The sequence below is a fragment of the Schistocerca piceifrons genome, chromosome X, assembly GCF_021461385.2.
Source record: "Schistocerca piceifrons isolate TAMUIC-IGC-003096 chromosome X, iqSchPice1.1, whole genome shotgun sequence".
Lineage (NCBI taxonomy): Eukaryota > Metazoa > Arthropoda > Insecta > Orthoptera > Acrididae > Schistocerca > Schistocerca piceifrons.
The window spans coordinates 505,302,470-505,328,277 of NC_060149.1; the positions used below are offsets into that span (position 1 = coordinate 505,302,470).

The window sequence follows — 25,808 nt, forward strand, 5'->3', positions numbered from 1 at the left end:
CTTCAGTTCAGTTTACAAAGCTGAAGTGTAAATTACCCAAATGCATTTCAGTTTCCAACACTGAGGTGTAAATAACCCAAATGCAGTGCAAGATATACCGCAGACCGGCAAAAACTGCCTAATGCCTATGCAAAACAATGTCTTTCGACATAAGCCACTGCTAAGGAGGAGGGAACAAGCAGTGGTTTGCTGAATATGTAAAGAAACACCATAATTAACTTACACTCCAACTTGATAAACAAAACGCTGTTTTTATTCTGAAACAACCACAAACGTGCGAACATATGTATCCAATTTGCAGAATAACGACAAGAGATGCTTTGTAAATAAAAGCGAAATGCATCTGGTGTAATTTTATCTCATTAAATTGCAGTAAGCTCAGGACAGAAAGCCAATAATAACTGAAATTCCTAACAATTGTGTAAAAAGAATAGTATCTTTAAATCAGATTATTTGGACACACTTAAATAATAGTAAGTGGTTATACAAGGGGGGACCCAAAAGAAACCGAACACCGAGGGCGCTGCCACTCGTAGACGTAGTGCAGGGTTCTCTCGCTAGATGGTGTTAGTAGAGACCTTCATGAAACAGCTGTGCAGGCGGTGTCAGTGTAGAGCTGAATGTGCAAGTGTGGTATTGTGTTCTCTGACTGTTGGCGGGTTACCTCTGCGAAGTCGTTATGGCAACTTTAAAAGAACAAAGAGTGTGGGTGAAATTTTGTTTCCTGCTTAAAAAAACTGCAACGGAGACACACCAAATGCTTAAGGAAGCTTTCCAGGAGGACGCTATGAGCCGCACGCAGGTTTTCGAGTGGTTTGGGCGCTTTAAACATGGTGAGATGTGTGTTGAAGACATAGCTCATTCTGGACTCCCAACTCTCCCAGACCAAAAAAAGCAAGGCAAGTGAGGTCAAATGTGAAGACAATGATCATTGTCTTTTTTGATGTTCGTGGAATTGTGCATCGGGAATTCATATCCCCTGGCCAGACTGTCAACCAGCACTTTTACTTGGATGTTTTAAGGTGTCTGCGAGAGGATGTGAGGAGGAAACGCCCGGAACTTTGGCGATCAGGTGACTGGTTTCTGCATCACGACAACGCTCCAGCACACACGGCCTTACGAGTGACCCACTATTTGGCATCTCAGAGGTGGTCTGTCGTTCCCCACGCCCGTATTCGCCGGACCTAGCCCCGTACAACTTTTTGCTATTTCCACGAATGAAAAAATACTAAAAGGGGAGCATTATGATGATGTGGAGACGGTAAAAACAGCTTCGCAAAGAGCACTGGACAATATCAAACTTGAAGAGTTTGAAACATGTTTCCAACAGTGGGAAAAGAGACTTGACAAGTGCATCGCATGTAATGGAGAGTATTTTGAAGGTGACTGAAGTAATTTTGTAAAAAGGTTCATCAATAAATTTTTTATGACAACAATCTGGTTTCTTTTGGGTCCACCCTCGTATGTAGCTCCTAAAGAGGAAGATCTGACTTACTATGCAGAATGCAGACTACAAATGATGTATTGTTGAAAGGAATTGGAAAAGTAAGTTTTTACTGTAAATACAAAGGGTATGGAACAAGAGAGTTCATATAGACAGACCAAGTGATATACAAAAATATGACTAAGAAAGGTATAATACCGAAAGCTGATTTGGAGTTCGACTGTCATTTATTAAATAATGGAAAGACAAACATTGCCTCATTAAATTTACAATTACCGTAAGATCATATTGTCACACAACTCTATGATTTGCAAGTTGCAGAGAAAAGGTTGAATGTTCTAGAAATAATGGTTGATGAACAGCAGCAGCAGCAGCAGCAGCAGGTGAGGGCTCCAGATACTTAATACATTTTTCTAAATGACTTATGCAAGCATTGTTATTGGTTATATTAACATGCAGTTGCAGATGATATAAATGTTGCAGAGATTGTTTTAGAATTATATGGAATTATTTTCATAATGATGGCTGTGGGACAATTCGTGTTAGAACCACCATAGGAAACCAAAGTCCAGACAATACATCATCTCGATACTCTCTGAATAGATATACAGAGGAGGTAGTAATCTATGAAAATAATCCCTAAGGACCGTGACAAAACAATGGCTTTTAGAAATAGATGTTATGTTCAAAAGAAATATTGTACTGAGTGACTTCTGTAAAGCAATGTATTATTTTCAGAAAAATACAGTAACGTTTGAAAAAATGACTTGTAATCCTAGTATAATATGGTGAAATCACGTACTCTCTTCCAGAGGTGCACATCTGAATATAATTGTTCTACCTATATAAAATATGTACAAGACAGAATACGATTTGAATGTAATTGTTGTACCAATGTAATAATATCTGAATGTAACTGATATGTCCACGTAACCTATGGACAACACAAGAACAGCAAACAAAAATTCAAAATAAGAACCCAAGAAATTGATGTCACTCTGAAGAGTAACGGCAATTTCCCCTAAGGAGGAGCTGTCATGTCCGTAGCTGAAAGGCAAGTCCTGTGAATAATACTGAAAATTAGTTACAGGCGGAATGTTGAGTGTGAAAGAGGCAGCCACAAGGGCCACATGTGTTGGGTCACAGGAGCCAATTTGGGCGGCTTACTGAGATAAGTCATTTGTCTAGGCTACAGGAGTACAATTTGGGAGGCTTATAGAGATAAGGGATAAGTTACTTGACAGAATGAGACAAAGATAAATTAGGTGACACTTAATAAAGCAAGGTCCTTATGCAATAAATGCAAGACAGAGAACAAAGCTGTGAGAGAGAAAGAGAGAGGAGCTTGTGGGGAGGGGCTACAATACGATACGAGAAGCCAATGGAAGGCTTAGGACAAATTTGCTGGCCTTATAGGTAAAGACTGCCTAACCCTTCCACACAGCCTCTGAAACATAAAAAGAAGAATAAGATAGCAATATAGCCAATAGACGATGAGGAGCCTTAGATGCTACATCACATCAGTGACTGGTGAGGTCTAAGTGGAAAGGCGAACAAAATGCTAGGACCCATCCTGCAGAGAGATTGGAGGCAGACAATAGAGTCTGCGGGCAGAAGCAGCGGCTTCAGTAGAGACAGGCACGAGAAGTGGTCATGGACAGAGGCAGCCACAGTGTTCGGCTGATGTTGCTGGGCCACAAATTAGATAGCTGCTAGACTCTGTTGATCCTATATTGACACGAGAGTTTCAGTTACCAGACGTAACAGTGATAGTCAGTCTCTGTGCAGGGACTTTACTTTAGCGAGGAGGCACCTCAGATACAATGGTAAATTTGTACTAAAGATTCATAGTAAACTCCAAGGTTCATTATTCTTTTTGAGAGCTTATTCTCCTTATCATCCTCCAATCTCCTGCATCCACATCAGGGAATTTGCATCAGTCAAGTCTCCCTCTCATTTTGGTCAAAAGTGCAACACGAACCCCCGCGTCTCAATCCCTGGCACAACCCATGCTCTGGATCTGACAATATTTTCCTAGAAATTGAGAAAAGATGCTTATATAACTGCCGCCTACGTACCCATAATGTAAATGTTGTGCAGTAAAAGCATCGCCACTGCAGCGACCAAGGAATTTGGCTTGGGAGCAGAAAACCTGTGTGATTTCCATGTGCATTCTTTTTTTCCATTTAGAAATTGCTATGAATGGGGGACAGGGTTAATATGGTACATAAATCAATAACAAATAATAACCAAGTAGGCAAATAAATTGCTCAGACAACTTTGATTAATAAAGAGCACAATTTTAAGCCTCATTGTATGAAAACAATTGTGAGTAAGAGTGTTGCAAAGACAAACATTTGATGGATGTTATTACATAACAGAGAAAAATGAACCCTTGTTGTAGTTGGTAGTATACATAAGATAAGCATTCTTACACAGCACAAAATGAAATCACAGCATCTGGAAAATTGTTGTTGAAGTTTTCCTGTGTTTATAAGAAACTAATAAATAACTTGGCCCTCAGGATATAGATGAAGTCAATCACTTAACCAACTCAAAAAATATTTACATAATTTGCTCCTAATCTGGTCAATTAACAAAGTACAATTAAAATATTATCTCGAGAACATTTTAAAACAATACATCGCTGATAAGTTTTGTCTGATACTGGATTCCTGGGGTGGACAAACTAATATCATCATGTGAAGATGTCACATTTATAGACAGCAAGGGTCAACTGACATGCACAACATAAGTAATATGGCCGTGCCAGCCATGTAATGTTAATTTTTATCGCCAAGTTAAATACACATTTTTGAGGGTACAAAATTCCAATCTGCTTCTGGTAACTCAATGCAAACTGCACACCCATGTGGATGCAGTACCAATTTATAGCATAATTCATTATCACTTTTTAACACAGATTTTTCAGGCGATGTTATTGTATGCGTAGTATGCACCAAAATTTATTCCTGACAAAGAAATATCTTAAAATTGAAATTAGGGCTGTTTCTCACTGAATCTTCGAAAGAAATAATGTAATTATGTGAAGAGTGTGTTCATTATGTTCTTGGTTCCATGAGCATATTTGCTTTGAATGTTTGTTTGACACATACCATCTATCCAGTTGTTCAAAAGAATGGAGGACATGAAACTGAGTGAAAGACATTTTAAAGCAACCAGGATTAAATTTTTAATTATATACTAATTCAAGTCATTTAATGAATTTATTTGCCAACCTCATTCTTCGTTATTGATTTACTTATCTTACTAACTCTCCTATTCACACCCATTTCAAAATGAAAAAGGACATAAAAAGAAAGCAAGTGCGAATTTAACACATTTCTGCTCCCCAGCCAAGTACCTTGGTCGCTATGCCAACAGAACCTTCTCTGCACAGTGTTTACCTTATAGGTTTCCTTGATTTCTAGGAAAATATCCATTTGCAGACCTCATTGTGCATCATGCACTTTGGGGTTGATTTTCTCAAAAACAGGGGTGTGGGAAATGCCTTCCTTTATTTACTTAGTTCTGGCTTGCCATCTTACCCAAGGATTTCAACCAGATTTTGTCTTTGTCCATATTTAATCCTCTGCTGACTTTACTATTTCATTTCTCAAAGCTAGCCATTCATCTTGTATTGTATTTCATTCCCTGTTGTGAAATGCTCCTTCTGAAACTCTCAACCACTCTGGTTCTTTCAATTTATCAAAGTCTAATCTGCTTGATTTCCTATATTTCTGCTTTTTTTCCAATTTCAACCTGCAGTATGTAACCAACAAATCATTGTCAGGGTCCCCACCTGTTACTGGGAATATTTTGCAGTTAAAATCTTGTTTCTAAATCTGTCTTATCATTTCATAATCTATATAAAAACCTTCCAGTGTCTCCAAGGTTCCTTCCACATATAACAGAGAGAATGCACGTTCCAAGGAGACTCAAATACATTATTTGATCAGTAGTATGCAGATATCTATTAGTGGACGTTAATATGGGCTTGAACTCTGATGGGGACACTTTCAATGAGGTGTATGCATGTCTGTGGCAGTCCATTCTTTCTCAAGAACCGAAACAATGGAAGGCAGAAATGTTGGACACTGAGGCCTGGAGTAAAGTCGCCATTCTAACTCATCCCAAGGTGTTCCCCATTGTGTTCTGTCCTAGAAGCTGGGCAAGCTAGTCCATTTCAGGGATGTCATTTCATGACAGGGTGTCATGTTGATACAATCACTCGTTGTCTCTGAACTATTCTTCTAGCATACACAGTACACAATGCTGTAAAATGTATTTGTATCCTTCTGCATATAGCATTTTCCTAAGTGGAATAAGAGGAACATGACCTAACCATGAAAAAAGAACTCTCGTACCATACCACCATCTCCGCTGTACTTAACTGCAGGCACTACATATGAAGGTAGGTAATGTTCTCCAGGCATTCATCAACCCCAAACCCTTCCACTGGATTTCCACAGGGTATAGTGTGATTCATCACACTGTTTCCAGTCATTCACTCTCTACTGGCATCACCCTTTACACCACCTCAAGCGTCACTAAGCAATGACTACAGAAATGTGTTGCTCATGAGAAGCTGCTAGATCACTGTATCCCATTCTTTTCAATTCCCTATGTAGGCCTATTGTACTAGCTGGACTACTGGTAGCACTTTGAAACTCACAAGTCATTCCTCCCACTGATTTCATGCGGTTTATTACATCCACCCTCCACAATGCTCGATGATCCCTGTTGTCAGTACAGACGTCTAATTGGTATTGCATTAGCTGTAGCCACTCTCTAGCATTTCCATTTTACAGCCACATCATGAACAGTTGACTTTAGTAGTTTTAGAAGGGTTGAAACGACCCTGATGGATTTGTTACTCAAGTGATGTGACTAGTCCATGTCCAAAGTCACTAAGCTGTCCTGACTGACCCATTCTGCTGTTACTGCTTCTCTACTAACAACACAAGGATCTTCGCTTCCTTTTTTACTGACAGGTCTGCCTCCCAAGACATGAAGTGGTCAGCTTAGTATCACATACAAATTTCCAGATACTTCTGATCAGGTAGCATAACCAGTGTACGTAAACAATCCAAGGGAAATCCAACATGGAGTGTAACAACATTATGAAAAGAACCATAGCTACTCACCATATAGCGGAGATGCTGAGTCACAGAATGAGCTTTTCACCAACACGGTCTTCGTCAGAGAGAGAGAGAGAGAGAGAAAACAACACACACACACACACACACACACACACACACACACACACACACACACAGTCTCATTTTCTGTCTGTCTTTCTGTTGTGCCTATCTGTGACTCCGCGATCTTCACTATATGGTGAGTAGCAACTACCCTTTTTACAATATTGTAGAAAATTCAAGGAGTATCTAATGAGTCTCCAACACATATTTCAACACTTTTTTTTTCAATATATGTAGCATGATCATGAACAGATTAATTTTTGATGCCCCACTTGGGGAAAAATATTTTGAACAAATTTTATTCCATTAGAATTTAATAGTGCTAAAACTGCAAAGTATTCACTTTACTGCTTATTTGTTTTATAAATTTCAATACAGAATAGCCAACTATGTTTTTTTTTATTTTTTTTAATAAATGACCAATGGTCATACATGCAGACCAAATAAACCCTGAACACTTGTTGTGTGTCACGAGCACATCCATTTCTTAAGTAAATTGTGCAAGGGGGAAAAACAACACATACATGAAAAATATGGTAAAATAATTTCTAAATTTGTTACTTTAGAAGAGCAGTCATCACTTTTTAACCTTTCTGTAAGCATCTTTTCACTTCCTATATGAAGGTGAGTCTTTTTCCATTTCATACATGCTTAAGAAAAATTATTCAAAAGGCAGCATTACTTTTATTCACATAATTTGAGTCTAGATTTTCTACTCTTGGATATTAAATCATACACGTACACAAAATTTTAATAAAAGATTAGCATTAACAGACAGAAAGTTATCTTTGTAGGCCATACCTCTTAAAAATTAGAATAAATGATAAACCAGAAGGCTAAGGCTCACAAACTGAACAATTAAAAGGAAAAAATACTGGAAAACTTCCATAAAACTATTTTGAGGGCAGAAGATGTGCTACATGTGCTAACTATTTTTCAGAGCCTCATAAAAGGGGGAGGACGAAGGAAGGAACATTGTGGTGTATCCCTCTGCCTCTGGCCCAAAAGGGGTGCAGCATCTCACATCCTGGGATGGCAGACATCTCGTCCATCTCACTGGATAATCTTCTGGCACCTATCTGTCAAGACAAGCGTCCTGTCTCTTTGATTCATTGCCGATGGGAAAGGGGAGAGTCAGTCAGGCATTCTGTCTGTCTGTGTACTGCAACATGGCATTGTCTACATACATCATCAATTCCCATAAACAAAATTCCTCCCCCACTCTCCATGCACAACCTTATGACCACAGCACACTGGTTTATTGATGTTATCATACAATCATCTCTCATAATGAATCTTGGTTATTGGTTACAACTTGCAGTTGTTATATTTTTCTGTGAAACCTTTGGCCATACACTATCAAAAAATCAACATTTTTTTTGTACTTTTTTCTTGGTCTGAAGTGAGGAATATACTCCTAAAGCTTGTAGAAGTAATTCTGAAAAACCTGTAGATGGGATGAAAGCTCAATAATCATATATGAAATTTATTTCGTCTCTTCACTTTTGTACAAGTCAATGGCACTTTTTACTAGTTATTTTCATCTATGTGCATTAGGATTATATGAAATCTTCTGATATTTCTTACTTCAGAGGTTTAATTTGAAGCTGGTCTCTGAACTGACTTACAGCCAATTATAGGAGAGACTTACATTTGGATGTGAACTCCTAACCGTGGTACAACTTGCAGTTTTTCACATATGGAAGTCATTGTCAGAGATAAAATAAATGACAACTAAAAACTGTAGCAATGTCACTGTACTTGGCAACTCACAAAATAATCAATAAAAGTTAATGAGATGTAGAGAAAATATATCAGAGTTCTCAAGAGAGATTCCAAAACAAGATTTTAAACTGCAAAAATTTCCTGTGGAATAATGTGGACTCTGGTCATAACTTACTGGTTATAAACTGCAGATTAACTTTGAACAACATCTAAAAAGGTAGGAAATTAAAGAGATAGGACTTGCATAAACTGAAAGAAGTAAAGGTTTTTGAGAGTTTCAGAGGGAGCATTAGGTGACAGCTGATTGAAACAAGGGTAAGACGCAACAGAAGATAAATGTGTAGACTTGAGAAATGAAATAGTGAACGGAGCAGACTGACAAAAAACCCTTTGATAATGTACAAGATAAAGGATCTAAACAGACGCAAGGAGAAAATATAAAAATGTAACAGTTGATACAGGCAAAAGGGAATACAGGCGTCCATGAAATTAGATCAGTAGGAAGTGCAAAATAGCACAGCAGGAATAGCTAGATAACAAATGCAAAGAAGTAGAAGCACACATCTATAGGAAAGATAGAACTTTGGAGGAAAAAAAAGAAGCATGTGTACAAGTATCAAGTGGTCAGATAGCATTACAGAATGGAAGACGAAATTGATGAGTTGGGAGGTATGATTCTGCAAGAATTTGACAGAGCACTGTGAAGACAAGGCCCCTGCAGTAGATGACATTCCCTTAGAATTCTGAGATCCTTGGGAGAGCCAGCCATGACAAAACACTTCCACGTGGTGTGCAAGACATCTAAGACAGGCAAAATATCATCATACTTCAAGGAGAATATAATAACTCTAATTCCAAAGAAGCCAAGTGCTGACACACGTGAATATTACCAAATTATTAACTTAGTAAGGCATGGTTGAAAAATACTGACATGAATTATTTACAGAAGAGTGAAAAATTAGTAGACACCAATCTCTGGGAAGATCAGTTTGCTTTACAGAGAGATGTAGGCACGGGCGAGACAATACTGACCATATGACTTGTTTTAGAAATAGGCTAAAGAAATTTGCAGCATTTGTAAGTTTGGCAGTCAAGGGAGGTCTGTTTAATAAAATGTAAGACACTGTTAATGGCTAACAGCTTTGTCACAGAAATGCTACACATTCCCAGCCATGTAAGTTGTTCCTCACCGGCGAGAGATATTCAAGCATATTGTATCCTATCCGCAGCTTTAGAGCCATCCATGTAAACGATACCAGCACCTCAATACTTCTGAACAACAGAGAGGAACAGACCCCTAAGGGTCCTGGGGTCAAAAACCTTCGAACCTTGAAACAGATCAGTCCTACTTCACAGCGTGGGTACTAAACGTGAAGGAGTGTGTAGGAATATATGGAGAGCACATTCGAAGAGGAGTAGGCAGACGCCATCACAGATGGTCTTGAGGTGCATTCCAACTGGTAAACCTACTCGAGGGTGAGTGTCAAGAGTGGTCAAAACCCTTTGTAAGAAGAAAGAATTCTGTAAGTCAGATTATTAGGAAATTATTGTATGGTGATTACTCAAGTGGATAACAATTGGTACCAGAAGAGGTAGTAGTATCCTCACTTGGGTGAGGAGACTGTCTACAGGACTAGCCCACAAGATGTTAGTGGCCACAGTGTCAATGAGCCATAGACCTGGCAAATAAAGTCCAGTCAGGCCAAAAACAGGGCCTGGTAAATGCCAAATAGAGTAGCAAGATTCGAACCACACTGCGTGGTAAGGAAGTAAGGAGCATTAAGCTTTCACATGCAGCTTGTCTTAAGTTGACAAATATGGGGTCAGTCATGTCATCTTTTTATAGAGAAGACCCAAAAATCAGGACTCAGTGACAACGTCCATGCATTGGGTACCCAAGTTGAGTTCTGGATCAGGATGGACCATGGTATAATGACTGAAATACAATACTAGTTTTTTTTGCAGGAGATAACTGGAAACCTTGGGTAAGGATTGGAGCAGAGGCCCTTTGGATGGCACCCTGGCACTGGTGTTTGCCAAAACTACAGATTGGGAGCTATATCACATGTAAAAGTTGTCGACATATATAGCGGGGTTGAAAAATGGTCTGGCAGAGGTCACTAACCCCTTGATGGCAATGAGATAGATAGTAACACTCAGCAGAGACTCCTGCAGGATGCTATTCTCTTTGATCTGCGGAGAGCTTGATGATGAACCAACTAACCTGAAACAACTGGTGGGATAAAAACTGACAAACTGGAAGAGAATCTCAAAAGCCGCAGTCATGGAGAATAAGTAAAATGTGATGGCATTAAGTGGTGTCACATGCCTTATATGGGGGGGGGAAAAGACTGCAGTGAGGTGTTGGGACCCAATAAAGCCTGTCGGATTGCTGTTTCCAACCTAAGCAGATGATCTGTTGTGGATCATCCACCCCAGAAACCACAATGACATGGCAAAAGGCCCCCCTGATTTGAGAACTCAGCATAATCATTTGGCTATGACCCTTTAAAGCAGTTTGTGGAACACACTGGTGAGGGTAATTAGTTGGTAGCTGTTGACTGACAACTTTTTTCCCAGTTAAAGGATTGGGACGATAATACTATCTTGCCATTGTGGAGGCCCTGAGTGATGTCTTTGTGTAACATTCTAATGTTGGATCATCTGATTATGATTTGAATCGGGGTCTGGGGTTGTATCATGCAGCAAGTCAAGAGCCTGAAGCAGTTCCCAGTCAGAGAAAGGTTCGTTATAGGATTGGAAGTGACAGGGGTGGAGGATGAGGAAATATCTTCAATTTGTCATTTATTCATTTGAATGGTAGTGAGGTATGAAGAGAATGCAGGCACTGTCACAAAGTGGGCAGCTAGGTGTTCAGCAAGAATTGACGCATCAGTACAAATACCATGCTGAAGGAAGAGATCTAGAACAACTGTTGATCTTTGGTGGCTCAGAAGACTACAGAGGCAGTCCCACATCTGGGATGAAAAGGCATAAAGGAGGAGATGTAGTGGTCCCAGCATTCATTCTTGCTGTGTTTAATTAAATAGCGAGTCCTAACACGAACCTGAATAAAAGTGAGGAGGGTTATCCAGCAAGGATGTCACTTGAGACGCTGCACAGCCCTTCAATGATGCTAGACACTTGTTGCAATGTCTGGATCACCACTGCACCATGCAGGGGTGGCAGGAGGCATGTAGTACGGGGAACAGCAGTTCCAGTGACATGGATAAATCACCCTGGAGATGTCTCCACAACCTTGATGATGCCATTTGACAGGGAGGGAACAAAGGCAACAGCAGAGGTATACAACTGCCAGCTAGCTTTTGAAAGACCTCAATGTGATGACTGGTCCATCTGGTGGTAGTAAAGATTTGACGGGAGTACCCAGAAACTAGTCACTGCTGCAGAGACCTCCATTTAGTGATCACTGTATTGAATCCACAAGATTGGGAGAAGAGTTTGTGAGGAGGATGGCCAAAAAGGTGTCATGTGTGGCACTGAATTGGGTAGGAGTACTGTCATTGAGGACCCACACATCAAGATCAAAAAGAAACTGGTCATTTAGAAGGTCACTTATGGCTGAAGTGGTACTTCCCCACAAGAGGGGGTGTGCACTGGAATCCCCAAATAGAATAAAAGTTAGGGGAAGGGTGGGGGAGTAACTGGATTAAGGTGGTCATCTCAAGGCAAGTAAGGACCCTGCCTGAAGGCAAATGAACATTGCAAATGTTGATCGCTGGGGTCACTGGCACTTGCATTGCTATTGCTTCTGACATGGTGCAGAAGGGAATCCACGCACTGACGTCATCTGTGCGACCCAATATGCAAAACCTTCCAGGCACTCTCTTCGGACCACTACAACTGCTAAGAGATGTATTCGTAACCTCTAAGAGCTGGATACTAGTCATCAGTGAAGTGTGTTTCATGGAGAGCAACACAGATCTCACAAGAGGAAATTACTTTTTGTATTTCCACCAGGTGACAATAATATCCACTGCAGTTCCAGGAAGTGTCACAATGCCACCGGTGGACGTGGAAAATCAGTGAATATTGGTTCAGAGTCCAATGGAATTGGTGGATCTTGTGCCTTCAGGGTCACCACAACTGCCCTCTCCCAAGACTCAATGTCCTCCTCCTCCTCCACCCCCAAAACTTTTGATAGTTGAGAGACTTTTGAGGGATTATCTACTGTGGGTGTAAGAGCAGAAGAAGAGTGGGTAGAACATAAGAGACAGAGTCGGTGGATTTGAGCCACTGGCTGGTGTTGGGCCTCTGATCTGAGGATTTCAAGGGGGAGGGTTCCCTAGAGGGAGCACTGTCAATTTTAGTCGCCATATAAGGAAGCTGCTTCTATGGCACTATGTAGGTAGCCGTTCCAACAATGTGCCACAAGAACCATGAGAGGGGAGGGCCTATCACTCCCATTGTGAAGTCTATTTGCGCAACTACCACATGTCAATGACAAGGGAGTATATACTCCAAGTACTGCCAATGGCTGCGAAATGGTAGTGATCAAAGATGATAACACTGAGAGTGGATACAAATGACCATATTTTTTCCAAGCTTCAAAATACAATCTTCAGTTTCTTAATTTTGAATTCCTTGAGCAGGTTAGCATGCTTCAGGGATCAGAGAGAGTGGTCATTTCTGCAGCTGACACAGACAGGTGGTAGTGTACATGGCCAATTTTTGTGATTTGGCTGGCCAAAGTTTCACACGGAGAAAACAGGTGCCCTTTTGGCCATTGTTGCCATTTAAAGCAATGCATCGATATTGGGAAATACTGCTTCATATTGAAGTGGTAATACATGATCTTGACCTTTCCTGGAAGCAATTCCCTCTCAAAATATGAGATACATGCCAGTGTCTACCCTGTTCAGCAGGCCTCAATGTACATGACGTACAAAGGGGTCCCTCCCCTCTCCATGTGTTCACATAGCTTTCATCCACCTGCAGAATCAGATACTGGGGAAAAAGTAATCCCTGTGCCACCTTGAGGTTCTTATGGGGTGTGATGGTAACAGGCACATCAGCAAGTAGTTTACAAGATGGAAATGTCTGGGACTGGGTACGATTTGCCGTCTTGAGATGGAACCACTTCATAATTTGCAAACAGAAGAGAGTTTATCAAATACATTTTCAATATTCTCCTACAAAAACTAAAAGTACCTCCCACCTGCACTGGTGCAAACCAGCAATAGTGGGAAGTAAATGTCTGCAAGTCACTTGGCTTTGTTTTTTCTCCCATGAGATAGCCAAGGCAGGAAAGTTCCTAGGGTCTGAACGTTTGGCAGTAAACTCTGGTTAGTCTGAAGAGACTGCCAGAGCCTTGCAGGCACCAGCTGATAACTTTGTTGTTTTGTGATGCCAAATAGCCACTATGAAGCACCTACTCTGAATGAGTTCTCCCCAAACAGGTGCCACCATGCCAGAGCAAAGGTCACCTGGCATGATGACTAGTGCCAACATTTCTTGTGTCACAAACAGACAAACACCTTACTCCTCAGCATGTGCAGGGATGTGACAGCTCAGAAATCAGCTGTGTGAGCCCCATGTGGGCAGGGGGCTACTACTGTATGGATACTGGACCCCCTTACATGGACTGGCTACTGTGCTGTGTAATGGGCTCCCTTCTCTCATGGCTCGCACAATGTGTAAAATATTTTGAAAAAAGTTGACATCAAATCCTGATGTGGGGACCGAACATGAAGTAAACGAAATATGTACTGCAAAAGAAGGGAACAAAGTGGGAGAAGGCATGTCCAACAGTGGGCTAAGCTGTCAGCATGGATCAAGTCAGAGAAAAGAGGTAGACTGACAGTAAAATTGCAGCAGGAGAAATGAAGAATTAGTACAATGGCTTGAAGCCCCATGCCCACCATGTGCACTCACAGAAGTTTTCTGAGCTCCTTGGGGGACTTTTTGCTTATATCTTCTAATTTCTTTTTGTCCCATATTTGAAATCCATGACTCCAAACAGCATGGTACCCTGCAACGGTTACAACAGAGCATCTGGACTAGCTTGCCACACGTCCACTGCATAGTGCAATGGTGTGCTCATGGTGCTGACACTTCAAACATGCAATGGGTTAAGAATATGGGGCTTCACGTTTTGGTCGATGAACCCTGCTTTAATGTGTTTAGGCAACATTGTGGAACAAAAGTCATAATGCTTAACAGATTTCATGCACTTTCTATACACTGCAAGCTTTTCAAAGCTTCTCTCCCTCCTCTGAGCCATAAAAATTACTTTTTGAGGAATGTTAAGTGTCCCGCAACTCATAGGTGTTGGTTTTTGCACTGAAGCTCTCCATGGGCTATCTGAAGTCAGTTTTATGAACTCGCAGCATGCTGATGGTGAAAAACAGGTCTGCAACATCTTATAATTGAAATAAATGATTGTAGCTCCATCGTAAGTTGCATTGAGAAGTACTTTTTTTTTTTATTTCTTGATGGTGACTAGAGTCGGACATCTGTGTCCATTTTCCAACCATCCGTATCGTAAGTGTGATAAATAAAGGTTATAGCCTATGTACAAAAACTGTCCCTGCAGTGATGATCAAAGTGGCACTATAGCCAACTCAACATAAATACACCACATAGGATGCACATTAGAGAACATTAATTCACCAAAGTGAATGTTAAGTGAGTAATCACTTTCCTACACAAACAATCAGCCAGTTCATACCCTGGGATACCCACATGACTTTGAACTCAGACAAAAGCAAATGAACAGACAGTACAACTACGATAGAAGAGAAGATCGTCAATAGCAGATATCACCGGGTGACATCAATCAACAGCCTGGAAACTGTTTATTGATATTCCTAACCAGCAGGTGGAGTAAAAGCATATTTCGTCCTGCCCATCGTTTCAGAGCCATTAGTGTAAATGACAGTAGCACACTGGTCTCCTGAATAACAGGGAGGACAGACCCTTAAAGGTTATTGGTGCATTCCAACTGGTAAACCTACACAAGGATGAGTGTTAATGTCATTCCACCCCTTGTAAGAAAAAATAATTTGCTAAGTCAGATATCAGGAAACAGTCTATGGTGACTGTACAAAAGGACAACAGTTAGTACCATTGAAACAGAAGTAGTATTAGGTCTACAACTTTTCATCCGTCATTTGGCAACAAATGGCAGTAGTGGCAAGTGGTGGAGCGGGTGGTATGTGTAAGAGCCACACAATAAGCTTATGCATTTGTAAACATGATGCCATCGAAACATCAGTCAATCTGTGATTGCATTATAAAGTTACTCTCAACAGGATATGTTATCTTACAAGTCCAATTCTTATCATTTGTGGGAAGTTTTAATTTTCAGCTTTAATTTGAAGAAATATGCAGCTGAGGCTCATAAAATGCTGGGTAAGGCCTATGGTGAGGCACCTATTAGTGAAAGAATGTGCAGAGAATGGTTTCAACATCAAGACTGATGATTTTGAAGTCAAAACCAGCATGGCAGTGGGAAAGGGAAAGTTTTCAAAGCTACTCAAACTGACAAAAATAATCACAGGAGACTATTATGGAAAGCAACTGATGCATTTGAGATAAGCAGTGAAAGACAAAATGCCACAATACAGCAATAGACATGAAAAGTTGATTTTGCAGCATGACAGTGCTCGATCCCATGTCGCAAAACCCGTAAAAACATACTCATAAATGTTGAAATGAGAAGTCCTACACCACCCACCGTATTCTCCAGACTTTGCTTCCTCTGACTACCACTTTTTCAATCATTAGCACATGGCCTGGCTGACCAGTCTGTCTGGTCATACGACCAAGGGCAAAATTGGATCAATTCATGGATCTCCTCAAAGGATTCACACCTTTGAATAGTACATGTTCTCTTCGTTTTTCACAATAAGTCTTGAACTTTGAGAAAAAATAAAGAAAGCAAATTAGTACACCAAATAGTATTCCCAATTTAGCGAGGAGACTGTGAGACTCGTCTGGAAGCTGAACATGCCAGGAGACACAAATCTGGCCACTGCCATTCACTCAGGATGAGAACAGGGCTCGATAAACAATAAGTAGAGCATCATGATCTGAACCCTGCAGTGTGTAGACAAGGAAACAGAGCATTAAGTTTTCGCATGCAACTAGTCTTTTAACCCGACAAATATGGGGTCATAAATGTCAGCTTGTTATCAAACAAAGTGAGGTGGCACAGTGGTTAACACACTAGACTCATTCAGTAGGATGATGGTTCAAATTGCATCCTGATTTAGGCATATCATGATTTCCCTAAACCACTGCAGGCAAATGCTGGGAGAGTTCCTTTCGAAGGGCATGACTGATTTCCTTCCCCATCCTTTAAACAATCCGAGCTTGTACTCCGCCTCTAACTACCTCATTGTTGCTGGGACATTAAGTGACAATCTTCCTTCCCTCTTTTCTTTATCAAAGATAAGTCACAAAAATCAAGACCGTGCAACAATGTCCAAGTGCTAGCCACACAAGTAGAATCCTGGGTCAGGATGGACCATGATGTGAGACCTAAAATGAATGACTCATGTTTTCTTTAGAGAAAACTGGAAGTCATGGCAAAGAATTCAAGTGGTCCCCCAAATGGCTCCTTGGAGCTGGCATTTAGCCATGGTTACAGACAGGGAGCCATACCCAAGAGCAAAAGTCATCAACATACATCACAGAAGGAAAGCCTGTCATTGAAGAAAAGCAATTTTGGAGAACGGGCTTCTATGAATGTAAATATGTGTTTCGAAGATGAAATGACACTATACCAAATGATAAGCAAGCCAGACCACGAAGAAACTAATATGTGGCTTTACTGCTCAATATTTTTCAGCATTGCTTCTAAACGTCTGCAAGCTTGGACCCAAGATTTTCTTTTAAATTAATTCAGGACCCTAAACAAAGTGTAAATTACTGAAACAACATACTATACCTCTCAGTGCCAAACAAGTCTGAGAAAATGGGGAATGTCTTGACAGGTATAGGAATTAGTGACCAAATGGTGGTTGTACCAAGATTAATACCATATCATATGATGTTACCTAATGGTATTCCACTGAGTAATAACTTCCCTAACCAGCATTCAATACAAGTGAACCATCTGTGACTTTACCTGATGTTGCTTGCACCTTAGGGATTGGGCTATGCAAGACTGTTTAAAATGAATAATACCGGGGTGGCGTAGAGGTTAGTGCACATCCGCCTAGTTAGCAGGAGATCTGAGTTCAAATCCTGGCCTTACAAATTTTCATTCATCACTTCCTTTCAGACTTGAGAAGGTCTCTGGAAGCATATAGTTTCATTTAAACCATATAGTTTCATTTAATTAAGATAAACATATTGATAATGCTGTAGGGATGAGCCCCACATGTCTGCTTTAATTTTCACAGCAGCTAACTACTAATAATAACTTGTAGCTGTAACCCTGCAGTCAAATAGTCTTTGCATTGCTAAAATTGCAAATTAACAAAATAAACTGAAATATTAAATAAAAGACAAAAGATGGGAAAACAGAAAGGGTTCTATTCTAATTCAGTAACTGATGTAGATGTCAGAGGATTCTGCTGAATAATGTTTAGTCATGAGAGTAAATTTCCGATAAATGGAATGTGGTCTTACAATGACCAACAATAACACAGAGGGATATCTGTATTCAATGCAATAAAGTTGTATTGAGAGCATTACGAGAATGGTAGCAGAGTCTCTAAGCTAAGTAGTCATCCAACAGTGGTGAAAACTAAGTCCATTTCATTGTCACAATACAAAAAACATTCACCAGCTCAAAATAATTCACAGTTCAATATGACAATTTACACAACACCATATGGAAGATAATGAGTACAAACTCACACTCACTCTATTCCCAATTCCATAGTGCAAGTAGATGAAGTTCTGCACTGGAGCTCATTCACATGTCGCAATAGTTAAAGTCTTGTAACGGCCCTTCACCACCCGGAATCAATCATCTATATGACAATCACACACGGTACCACAGGCAGGTCCATCTTCTTCCAAAGCTTGACAAAGTGCTGAATCACTCCCTTGAGTCTGTGCCTCAAGAAGTGTCCGGCAACACTTGACTCCAGCGGTGTTCCACCACTATCAGTAGAGAAACTGGCTGAAGTAAATAAGCTAGTATTCTTGTGTAAGTGCGCCCATGTTAAATGACAGATAATCATTAAATATTGTTTGAACAATTATTTATGGCTGCGTGGCAGAAGTGCCTTTTGGCACTCTTTTCACTGGTGGTGTCAGCTAGCACATGTGATTGACCACTTAAATTATGTTGGTTTTTTCATATCAGCTGTAATTATATTTAAATAAAGTTACTGGCAAAAATAGTAACCTATTCCTTACGTAAATATACAAGTATGACAAGATATGAGGTATCCACTATGCTGCATTCAGTTGCTGTGTTACTGTGGAGTATACAATGTCCTGAGGGACATCTGCACAATGAAAACAATATTAAAAACATAATAAATAAACCAATAAACAAAATGGGTACAGATATGTAGCTTTCACAGACGACAGCTATGGTGCATTGACATCATCTGAGATATTATCTGTTGAAATTGCAGGAAGTATTTAAAGCTGTTAAATAAAAAGTTCATTGTGATAATATTTAGTCATTGACAGTTATTAATTTTGAAAGTTTTTAAGATTTTTCAATATCATTCTTTCACTGTATGCACCTCATTGGATTTATTATAGACTTTCTAAGAACTGTAAGAAGCCATATTCCAGACTATTTCACACTCCACCATTTCTGGCCTATCTCTGGCATAGAGGCCATGCGAGCAACTTCCGCCAAAATTCCCAGCTCTGGGATTTATCCAGTTCTGGCTACTCGCTGACTATCTCCGTAGTTGGGCCAACCAGCAAAGTTTGCTCCGGCTGGCCTGGCCACACCATGGTCAGGGACCCGTTGCCACCCCCTGGAGATCGGCTCCAAAAATTCACCTCAACCCTTACCAATTCTAGGTGCCCAAATAACTCACCCACATAATGTCACATTATACACCTCCACTTAATGTGGCACATTAAGTTTCACCAAATCTGACATACTTAAATACAGTTAGACGTAACGTATATAACATAAATAAACAAAATGCCCTACTTACATGTCAGAACAATAGTGTAACCAATCTTTGTGGGCTGTATGAAACAGCAAGTACCTCTTAGGCTATGTCGTAACATGTATTATCAGTATAGACTTTCTAAGCCTAACACAAAATCTAAAATTACAGTATATTAATTAAATGCCCAAATAAACACAAAACATTTAAATTTAAAGAAACTTTTGATTCCACTTGAATTTTCAACACGAGTTTTTACCACTGTGGTGTAGTTACCATTAATCAAATGATTTCCCAAATCCCCATAGATTAGGCACTGGACACCCTCCTCGGTGGAATCTATACATTCATCAAAATGATAACATTCCAAAAACTGATTTACAGCATTGGCGAAATACATGTGGTTCAGCTCAATAATTCAAAGACACTGTCCATGTTCCCATAAGAAAATATGTCTTTCATGCAATGATATTTATTCGACACCTTAAGTCAATTAACATTTTATCATTTTTCAGAACTGTTTACCACCTCTAATTAGAAACTTTGGAAAAAACAAACAACTCAAGGCAGAATTCTCCCATTTAACTTTCTTTTTAAAGCAGTAGCTAACTGCATTATAAATTCATCAAATATTCATTCATCTTTATACTATAATAACACTCATCCCTAGAATTTATACTCTTAGACAATATATGAACTTATCCCCAAATTTACAAATATACACTTATTAAAGATGTGTCCCAAGTAACCTGCATTATAAGAACCCCAAAAACTCTGCTTATACTTTCTACGTAGATACATTTTCTCCTCCGACTATCAATTCAAAATTCACTATCAATTCAAAATTTTAATGAGGTCTGATGGCATCTACGCAGAAGATTTTGCGCGAACAAATAATTACAATTAAACTACAAGTATCACATGAGAAACACATCCAAAATATTGCAGATAAAACACACTTAAATAACCTCTAGAAATTTCCCCCAAATCTTAGGTGCAAACAATTCACATTCTTCTCTTACATAAATGATGAAATTATTTACGTTCTACTGACATCCACACACCAATATTTGTGCGCCCAATATTAGCTCACTCCCTTGCATGAAGATGTGCCTCCATACTTTATTACCTACACCTTGAATTCACCAAATTACCCCTTACACAAAACAGAAATAACCCTAACAACACTTAAATACTAAACATGAAAATAGACATATATGTACTTATATTTGTACACACCCCATTATTTTTTTGCAAGGTAGCTTCTGAGTCTCACTTTTCTGCATTTTTTGAACTGCTCAGATTCAAGGCTTCTTTCCTCATTCACAAACGGATTATATGTTTACACACAAAATTTTTGCCTACCACTGGAACGCTACTGTTAGATTTGACACACACACACACACACACACACACACACACACACACACACACACAATTTCTTCATCAATATTCATCATTTCACTTACAGGCTCCACATTTTTAATGTCAACCTTCTCCAAATACTGAGCTCTCAAAAGGTCATTTTCAATGCCTCCTCCTTATTCCTCCATATTTATGGTGCACATTATAATTTCAGACCAACCCTCAATCTCATTATCTATTCACAGATTCTCCTGATCTACCTCCAAATCATCTGTACGATTTAAATCACTTTCAAAACATACTGTTTGATGATTATGTTTAGCATCAAATACACTGTTCCCTTTCTCCAAAGTAATGATCTCAGTAGCTGCAACCTCCTCACAACTGATCACACAATTTACAACTTCATTTCCCTTGAACAAAACCTCACTTATTTCTGCCAAATCCGTACAAAATTTATCACACTTAACTTCACTAAGATCCTCTGTTATCCCACAACCGTCATTACTTACAAGTTCCTCTATAGCCGTTAGTGCATTATAAAAATCATAACCAACAACCCATCAACTTGCTCCAATACATCACACAAATTTTCGCTACTACAGTCACACCACATGAGAATTCACAGTACACAACTCCATCAAATCGGGATCTACTTCTGCCTCCTTAACATTTTCTCTCCTCTCAGAAATCTTTATGTTTTTACATACTGTCTAACACATTTTCATTTTCACTCTCATGCTTCAACATCTACTCACCATTTGTGCTTTCATCAAGAGTCATTGGTTCACTTCCATCAAAAGAAATAAATGCAAAAATTTCTTCCTCTGAGATATCTAAATCCGTAGCGTCAACCTTCGCAGCTTCAGCACCTAAAACATCACCCAGTTCCACAGATACATAGTAAAATTCATAACCAGCTGATGATACTACTGCTTCAACAACTACATTCATATATTTCTGTCAATACGCCATCAAATGAACCTCCAGCTGATAAAGATTGCAGCTACTCCATCTTCAAAGATTGCTTCACCTACTTCTGTCAATACAAATCCATCTACATTACTTTCACCTACGTAACTATAACTGTTGCTACTGACTAGCACCTCATCAGAATTCACCATGGATTCCACCTCCACCGAATTCAGATCCACATCAGCCTCTCCTCTGATCGTAGAATTTTCCATCAAACTTACATTCATTCCATCATCTTCTTCCCTTTCACAAAACATATTTTTCACTCCCATATCATCATTATCAAATTACTCAACACATTCTAAAATACATCCTGTGCCCTCTTTATGATTGTGCCTCTCTAAAATCAGTCACCATTTTAGTCTTACTTTTCATTACCACAATTTCCAACATTTGTGGCTTTGCTAAATTTTCCACAACCACAAAATTTTTAAAATAACTCATCCTTTTCAATTCCAGTTTATTTCACCACCTCTGGACCCAAGATGCAGTGATCTCTAGTTTCAAAAATTCTTATTTAGGTATTGCCTTCAAAGAGGCACCTGCCCCTCAGTTCTTCAGATCCGGTTTTGATTTTCGTAGTTAAAATTCCCATTGTCATTTCCCCTTTGAAAATTATTATTAGCATTACAATGATAATTATTTTGTTTATCATCATGATAATTATTTTGATGATTATTATTGTTCCCATTCTGGTACCCATTTCCATATCTACTGTTCCCATTATTTGGCTTTAATTTCAGTGCCTGTTCTAGCTTTTCAATAAAATCTAAAAATTCATCAATGGAATTTGTCAGACTGTACAGGAGCCCATTGTAAAAATTCCATTAAGCATCTCTTGAGCATTGTGATTTCTGTTAACACTCCCAGTGGAAAATCTGTACGCAAGAACTCAGCCAGTTCACGTACACAAAGAAGTCCCTCATCGACCCAGTTCCGTATTTGAAACTGCGTCCATTTACGAACTCATTCTGAAGCCACGTTTGCTTGACTTCCCTCTAGATTTTTTTTAGGAAACAACTTTCAAAGACTTGACAGGTAGTAAATGGAGTACAAATTAAATTTGCCAATGACAGTGTGCTGCCCTCAATATGACTTTTTGCAAACTTAATTTTTGCCTCTTCTGACATTCCTTGCACAAATCCATCTCTGCATGCAGCAATGAAACCAACTGGATGGTATTTTCCATAACTTTCAAAACATTCCTGAATTAGCCCATGGAACACCTATCACAGCAAGAGCCCAATTTGCTACAAAAGAATTTATTTCTAACCTTACATATTCAATCAGCTGTCCCCAGTGCAAAGCTTCATTATTAATTCCCAATTCCAATTGTTTATTTTTCACCACACCTTTTTTTTCCACTCTACCAGACAAACTGTTACCTCTTAAAATCACCACCAAGGTCATCCTGTATCTTTTCCTACTTGTCTCTGAAATCTTTTTCTACTGCATTGACTCTGGTGTAAAACACATGAACCTCATCAGAAATTTTGCCCATGTCTGCCCTTATAACCTATTACTTTGTATCAATCATCAATTCAGCATCAGATTTAATATTTCCCACTTCACTTCAGCTCTTCCACTTTCTACATTTGTCACTACATTCACAACTTATGTCCCTTCCGAATGTAGCTCTGTTTTTACCAAACCTACCTCAGTACCCAATGAACCCACACTATATCATATTTCTTATTTCTAGCAGAATCTGCATCAATTGTGAAGATGTAGTGTGACAGCTTACTTCCACACACTGATTTTGGACTATCTGCCCCACCAGTAAGTTCCATTTCAGCACTACCAAGTCCACCAGCATTAGACTGTGTTGTTGCTCATTCGTTGTAGGCTTCATCACTGACAGTAATCCTACTGGTTTACACATATTAACGCTACTAGTCACTATGCCGATCTCGACGACGATGCAGTTGCTGGCACTGATGAACTCAAAGAACTTTAAAGTTGGTGCTGGATGACCGCCACTGCCACTTGTGCCGACTATGTCTGACATTGGCTGCTGTAGACAAACTACGTACACCTCTTCATAGCTTTCTCTTTCTGACTTTCCGCAAGTAACTTCCCCACCATTAACGAGTGCTATAGGTTCTCACGCATGCAGCTGCTGTAAAAACTTATACTCTGAGTCCCCATGCAAACTGCCTATCTACAGTAGATTACGGACCTGGATCAAAAAATACCGTAAAGTGTTAGAACTGCAAATGCAATTCTCATGGGATCAGATTCACAACCCATAAGAGAAAATCCCAATTATGATGTTATCTAATGGATATTATGCTTACAAGGAAACCTCCCCATCGCACCCCCCTCAGATTTATTTATAAGTTGGCACAGTTGATAGGCCTTGAAACACTGAACACAGACAATCGAGAAAACAGGAAGAAGTTGTGTGGAACTATGAAAAAAAATAAGCAAAATATACAAACTGAGTAGTCCATGCGCAACATATGCATCATCATGGATAATGCGAGCTCAGGAGTGCCGTGGTCCCGTGGTTAGCTTGAGCAGCTGCGGAACGAGAGGTCCTTGGTTCATGTCTTCCCTCGAGTGAAAAGTTTAATTTTTTATTTTCGCAAAGTTATGATCTGTCCGTTCGTTCATTGACGTCTCTGTTCACTGAAATAAGTTAAGTGTCTGTGTTTTGCGACCGCACCGCAAAACCGTGTAATTAGTAGATGAAAGGACGTGCCTCTCCAATGGGAACCGAAAACATTTGATCGCAAGGTCATACGTCAACCGATTCCTCCACAGGAAAACACGTCTGATATATTCTATATGACACTGGTGACGGCATGTGCGTCACATGACAGGAATATGTTGTCGACCCACCTAACTTGAACACTTGGCAAATGGGTAAAAAGATTCTTCTACCTTGCCCGATTTAGGTTTTCTTGTGTGTGGATGTGATAATCGCTCCCAAAAAAGTGATGAAAACATAAGAGTTTGTCACATAAACTGCAACAAATGAATGCAACAGCTTCACAGTCACACAGTTTTCCCTGTGCTCTGTCAAAACATATGTTTTTAACTTTTTCAAATTTTTTCGTGTGTAGACCATCAAATCCTGCATATGTCCAAGCAAATCTGAACATGTCCTGGAATTTTGGAGAGTGAAGTTGATTATGTGTAAGTGCCTGAACTTTCATAATTGTCTGAAAATAAAAAATTAAACTTTTCACTCGAGGAAAGACTTGAACCAAGGACCTCTCGTTCCTCAGCTGCTCACGCTAACCACGTGACCACAGCGCTTCTGAACTCACGTTATCCTTGATGTTCCGTATCCTGCGCATGGATTACTCAGTTTGTATATTCTGCTTATTTTTTTTCATAGTTCCACACAACTTCTTCCTGTTTTCTTGATTGATCTGTGTTCAGTTTTTCAAGGCCTATCCACTGTGCCAACTTATAACTAAACCTGAGGGGGGTGCAATGGGGAGGTTCCCTTGTTAGTAACAGCTTCCCTAACAAAAATTCCACATGAGCAAACAAACTGCGACTTTACCCATTGTCGTTAGCACCTCAGGTAGATGGGCAATGCACAGTTCTATTTCAAATGAATAGCTCAATAACACCATAGGGTCGGGCTACACATGCCTGCTTACATGTCCAGCAACTAACATTCTTCTGGAGTCAAATAGACTGCATTGGCTAGAATTGTGAATTAACAAAATAAACTGAAATATTAAACAAAAGCTACATGAAGACAAAATAAAAATGGTTCTATCCTAATGTCAGTAATTGATGTAGATGACATCAGAGTTCTGCTGAATAATGTTTATTCATGAAAGTAAATTTCATGGAAAGTAGTCCTATGATAACCAAATACAACACAGGAAGATATCCTTATCAAATGAAATAAAGTTGCATTGAGAGCGTTACAAGAATGGTAGTAGAAGCCCCAAGATAAGTACTCATCCAAGACTTGCAAAAACAAAGTCCATTTCATTATCACAATACACGAAACACTTGCCTGCTCACAATAATTCAGAGTTCAGTATCACAATTTACATCACACCACCA

The 25,808-nt window shown here is 39.5% G+C and overlaps 1 protein-coding gene across 3 annotated transcripts in view; it reads right to left on the reverse strand.

Moving 5' to 3' along the window:
- The window catches only part of LOC124721879 (kelch-like protein 5), a 325,469-nt gene that overhangs the window by 220,267 nt on the left and 79,394 nt on the right, over nt 1-25,808 (reverse strand). The window lies entirely within an intron of this gene.